The sequence below is a fragment of the Choloepus didactylus genome (assembly GCF_015220235.1).
Source record: "Choloepus didactylus isolate mChoDid1 chromosome 23 unlocalized genomic scaffold, mChoDid1.pri SUPER_23_unloc3, whole genome shotgun sequence".
Taxonomy (NCBI): Eukaryota; Metazoa; Chordata; class Mammalia; order Pilosa; family Megalonychidae; genus Choloepus; species Choloepus didactylus.
In genome coordinates, this window is record NW_023637597.1 from 710,404 (window position 1) to 716,098 (window position 5,695).

General features: G+C 43.3%; 1 pseudogene; it reads left to right on the forward strand.

The window, feature by feature from the left end:
* Positions 1-3,620: 3,620 nt before the first annotated feature.
* On the forward strand, positions 3,621-4,615 carry LOC119525022 (annotated as a pseudogene).
* Positions 4,616-5,695: the final 1,080 nt, after the last annotated feature.

The window sequence follows — 5,695 nt, forward strand, 5'->3', positions numbered from 1 at the left end:
AAGCTACAGTATCATGAGAGGTGATGCGCCTTCTACCTTGGTCTCTGGGATTCCTTGCTCTGGGGAAAGCCAGGGACTGTGCTGTGAGGACACTCAGCCTGCAGAGGGGTCCCTAGGCTACAGCCAGTACCCACCTGTCAGTCCTGTGAGTGAGCCACCTTGGAAGTGGACCCTTAGGCTCCAGTCAGGCCCTCAGATGACTGCAGCCCCTCCTGACCTCTTGACTACAACCTCTGAAAGACTATGAGTTAGAGCTACCTACTGAGCCCTTCTCAAATTCTTGACCAGCAGAAACCATGAGAGATAACATTACAGTTGTTTGAAGCTGCCAAATTTTGAGGTCCTCTGTTATGGAGAATTCCATTACTAAAATATCTTGGGATAAGTTCAGAGAGGCTGTGTGGGGACAGATCATGTGGACATTTTGGGTCATAGGAAGGACTTCAACTGGTCAGAAGTCATTGGAGGCTTTTGAGCTGAGGGGTTGCATGACCTGACTTAGGTGTTGATAGGCTCTCTCTGGTTGCTGTGCTGAGAGTAGACTGCTTCAGGGCAGAAGCAAAACACAAGGTAAGAGGCTGCTGCAGTGACCAGGTAAGAAGTGGTGGCCTGGACCAGGGTAGTGATAATGGTGGGGAAAATTGGTAGGATTCTGGATATATTTTGAGAGTAGAAGTGACAATACTTGTGACTGACAAATGTAGGGTGGGAAGGAGTGGTGTCAAGGATGACATGGAGGTTTTGGCCATAGTGCTCAGAAGAATTGAGTTTCCATTAACCTGGAGATAAGACTATGGGAGGAGCTATGCTAATGGGGTGGAATGATATCAGGAGTTTCATCTGGACAGGTTAGTGATGGCAATGCCTATAAAATATTCAAGTAGAATGTCAAGTTTCCAGTTAGTTATACAGGTCTGGAATGTCACGATGAGGTCTGGGTTGTAGAGAATAAAAGTTTGGGAATCATCAGCTTATAGATAGTATTTAAGGCTATGCTATTGGATAAGAGCATCTAGAGAATGAGTATAGATAGAGAAGGAGGTTAAAGATATAGACCTGAGAGCAGTTCAATATTCAGAGTTTAGGGAGATGAGGAGGAGGTGTTAGAAGAGTCTGAGAAAGAGGAGCCCGGGTGGTGGAGGAAACTGAGTGACTGTGGTATCATCGAAGCTAAGTGAAGAAAATATTTGAGGGAGCAGAGAGTGCTCATTTGTGTCAAATGGTGCTGATGTAGCATATGCACAATGAGGACTGAAAAATAACCATGGTGTTTAGGCATATGTAAGTCCTTGTTGACCCTGAGAAAAGCAGTTTTGGTATTAATTGTATACAAAATGATGTAAAAAAGCAATATTGATGCTTCTGTTGGGCTGGGTAATTGAATCAATCTTCCTGCTGAAAACAAGTTAAAAAGCTGAACAAAATACAAAAAGTATCTTTAAAACATCAAAGAATTTATGTGATAGTTAAGAATTACTTCACCAAGATCCAGGAAAGGATTAGGGCTCAGAAGAGTAAGCTGGAGACACTTCTGCCCTAAAGGTGTTTGCAGGCTCCAGAGGAGGTAGCTGAGAGATAGAGTCAATCCTTGAACTGGATTAAAAAGAATCAGAGTCTGATGCTGCCAAGGATGGTAACTCTGGTAAAAACAACATCATCAACAACAACAACACCTGCTGTGGGCAGGGGATGTTGAAAGCTGTACATTTGGAGTGAGTGAGAGACTGTGCAATAGCTGATCATTTGGGTGGACCAGACAATGTCAAGCCTTGGCCCTAAATTGCCAGTGGTCTCTGGAACCTGGCAGAAGAAAGCAAAACTACTCTTTTAAAAGGGATTACATCATCTTGGCCTTAAATTGTTTCTATAAGTAATTTTCAAAATAAAATGTCCTGTAAAAAAAAAAGAGGAAGTACATGAGAATAAGAAACATTAACAAAAGTCACAGAAACTGACCCGTAGACTCTCCAGATATTGGATGAATCACAGATCATAAAACAATTGTGCTTAATACAAGGAACTGTAGTTCCAGCAATGAACTGGAAACTATAGCAATATTGCACATTTGCCAAAAAAAAAAAAAGAAAAGAAAGAAAGAAATCATGTAACTGAAAAATGCAATATTGAAAATTAAATGAATGGTTTTAACAGCAGATTAAGTGTGACTGAAGAGAGACTTTGTGAACTGGACAATAGTTTGGAAAACTTATCTAGATCAAAGCAAGAGGAAATCAAAAGATGGAAAATATGGATAAGAAGTTCTGAAACTTAGAGGATTCAATAATAATTGGATTCCCAGAATTGGGAGAAAAGGGAGTGGAGCATAAGGAATGTTTGAAAAAAAAAATGGCTGAGAATTTTCCAAGAATTGACTAAAATGAAACCACAGTCAAGAAGTCCAACAAGACTGAAGCAGGATCTATGGAAAGAAAAAAAGATGAAGACATATCATAGCAGAGACAGAATATCTTAAAAGCAGTCAGAGAAAAAAGTCAGGGTACCCTCAGAGGGGGTGACAGAATGACAGTTGACTTCTCAACATTTGAAGCTGGAAAATAGAGGTGCTGAAAGAAGGTAGTTGGCAATAGAATTCTCTACTTATTGAAAATAATCTTCAAGAATAAGAACTAAATAAAGATTTTTTTTGACAAAGTAAAACTGATAATCTAAATATGCCTAAGCAAATTCAGAGTTTTCTGTAGGCAGAAAAAAAATTTATCCATGTGGAAGGTTAGAGATGCAGGAAGGAAAGAAACAACATGCTGAAGTACATTTATGTAAACTTTGGTAAAAGAAAGGAATAAAAATGACTTGTGGACTTAAACTTTTCATACATAAAATTAAAATATACAAGAAAACATAATTTGAAAGGAAGAAAGTGAATTAAAGTGTTCTAAGTTTCTTGCATTGTCGGGAGGAGAGTAAAGCTAAATATTAAGAAGCCCTGGGTACATGTTGTAATTTCTAGGATACACAGGAAAGGAATAACTTCCTAATTAATGGAAAAAGGAATGGAATTTTTTTTAAAAAGTTTGAAAAGCAAGGAAGACAAGAAAGAAGAAGAGATAAGACAGCAGATAAGGAAATGAAATAATCATGCAATCCCAAGTCTTTTGTTTTGTTTTTGGTACATTATAGAATCAATAGGAAGAGAGGACTATCCTAGATGAAAAGGTACTTGAGACATTAAGCCAAGTTCTGTGATGGATTCCTAGAAGGAATAAACCATCTATAAAAGACACTTGAGGGGTTGTAAGGGAAATATGAATATGGATTGTTTATTAGATGGTATTAGGGGTTTACTGTAAGTTTCATTAAGTGTGATAATGGTTTTATGGTTAAATAGGGAGTATTCTTACTTTTTAAGATAGTCACATTTCCATGAAGTATTTAGGAATGAGATGTCATGCCTTTTGTAATTTGTTAGAAATAGTTTAGCAAAAATAAAAAGCATTTATCTTAAAAAGAAGAAGATGAGCAGCACATTTGAGGGAAAAACACGTTTGAGATTGGTTACATCTTTTAAGCCTGGGTGGTGGGTATACTTTATTCTGTGTTTCTGAACAGCTGGAATGTTCTGTTATTCATTATTTGGAATGTTTAAGATTCAAAAATAAAACAATGCTGGCGTGGGCCTGGATGACGGGCAATGCATGGGCGTCTCTGACATCTTTTCTAATGACGAGGAGGACGTGGAGCCACAGCGGCCGCCACTGGGGCGGAATGGCGCGGACGGCTTGCTCGACAGTGGGGACCCGCCGCCGCTGCCCCGCTGCAGCCGTGCCATCCGCGGGTACATGGAGAGGCGTGTTCCGTGTCCTGCCGCAACGAGTGCATCCACCAGAAGCGCTTCGGGCCCGCTCGCTGGCGCTGAGCACCTAATCGCCCGAGAACCTGCTCCACAAGTGCAAGCCAGGCGACCGGGTGGAGTTCGTGTCCCCCACGCAGGACCCGCACTGGGCCGTGTACGTGGGCATCTTCCACGTGGTGCGTCTGCACCGGCTGGAGGTGAGCAACAGCTTCCTGAGGGACGCGAACCAGGGACGGCGCTGCCCGGTGGTCAGGGAGCTGCACCACGACAAGCCGCTGAGCCCCAGCCGCGGTGCGCAACGTGCCGGGTCAAGAGCGCGCCAAGGATCGCGGGCTGAGTTGCCGCATTTCTGAGAGCTTCTCTGCCTGGTGCCGCTAAGGCAAGAAGGAGCTCAAGATCAGCAGTGAGCTGCACATCTGCAAGCAGCCCTACCAGGTGCAGATCCAGATCCAGCTCTGGGAGCAGCGCAGCCACACACTGCAGTTCCAGAACCTGGAAGACCTGATCATGGAGAAGCGGCGCAAGGACCAGAGCGGGCACGCGGCCGTGCTGCTGGAGCTCCTAGGCACCTGCACTCACCGGTCTGCCCCACTGCCCCAGGCTTGGGAGAAGATGGGGAGGGGGTGGCTCACTGATGGGCCAGCGGAGTGCGAAGCCGCGAAAGGGAGCTCTTTGCTGCAGCCGCTGCCTCTTCCCTCCTTCGCTCCCTCTCTCATAACTCGGCCATGTTCTGGGCCCCATCTGGGCTCTTGGGCCTTCTGGAAAAGGGAGAGTTGGCGAAATGCACAGCCCGCTGTGGCTTGAGCTTGCCATTTTGGATGGGGGAGGAGGAGGGTGGTGAATGGAGCAAGTATACTCATTATAAGTCATCTTTGACCTAATTCTTAAGGTTGTAATAAACTCAGTCTTGAGTATTTCCCAACCACAGCACCATCACCACTATCCCACCACCACCCCTGCCTGCATATCGCTGAATCAAGGCCACAGAACCTGAAGGATTTTCCTATATACTTCCTTTTTCCAAACTCTGAAGTCGAGGTCAAAATTTCTAATGGTTTGACCCTTCATAACAGCTCAAAATGAAATATTTTAATTACCAGGGCATTAGCCATGTTCCCTGCCTTCACAGTTACCACCAAAACAGGTCCTGTCACTTTCATTGTTAAACATCAACTAAAGACCAAGCCCTGGCCTGGGACTTTGGCAGAAAATAAAATTTTTGTTGGAAACGCAGATGCTTTGGTCTGTCTAATGTTCATATTTAATAATCTCACAGCTTCGTATTTATGTTTTCTTGCTCATGGAAAAGTGGGGCAAGTTTAAACATGGATGAAGACATTTGGAAGAACCTACTACACCCAACAGATCTGGACTTTTGGTTCTGCTCAACAGTAGTGAACAGTAAAATAATGACTGACATGCAGACAGCAGGTGGGAGGAAGAGAACAGCCCTGCCTGAGCTCTGGCCTCACAATCTCTCTTTTTCTCCTCTCCCACCCTGTCTCCCTCCTTTCTCCCCAAATGGAAAGCCAATGTCCCCATCACACTAAGGTACAGCAGTGACCTTCTGTAGTTAAACAAGAACTGTTCTTTCCAAGAGATCCCAAGTTGAACAAGGAGCATCTGTAAAATCCACACCAAAGTCCAGAGAAGAAATTTTATTTTATAACAGAGCTGGAAAATAGAATAGGAAATACAGACCTAATCCAGATGCTGTGTTCTGATAAGATGGAAGCATCTTTATAGGGTATCATAACATGTACTAATACTAATACATAATACTTGGTACCAGTGACTCCATTGAAAGTCTCCTTAGGCTTATAACACATAAAGTGAGGCAACCACAAACCAGTGATGGCTCCATGAAAGGGGGAATGGAATCAA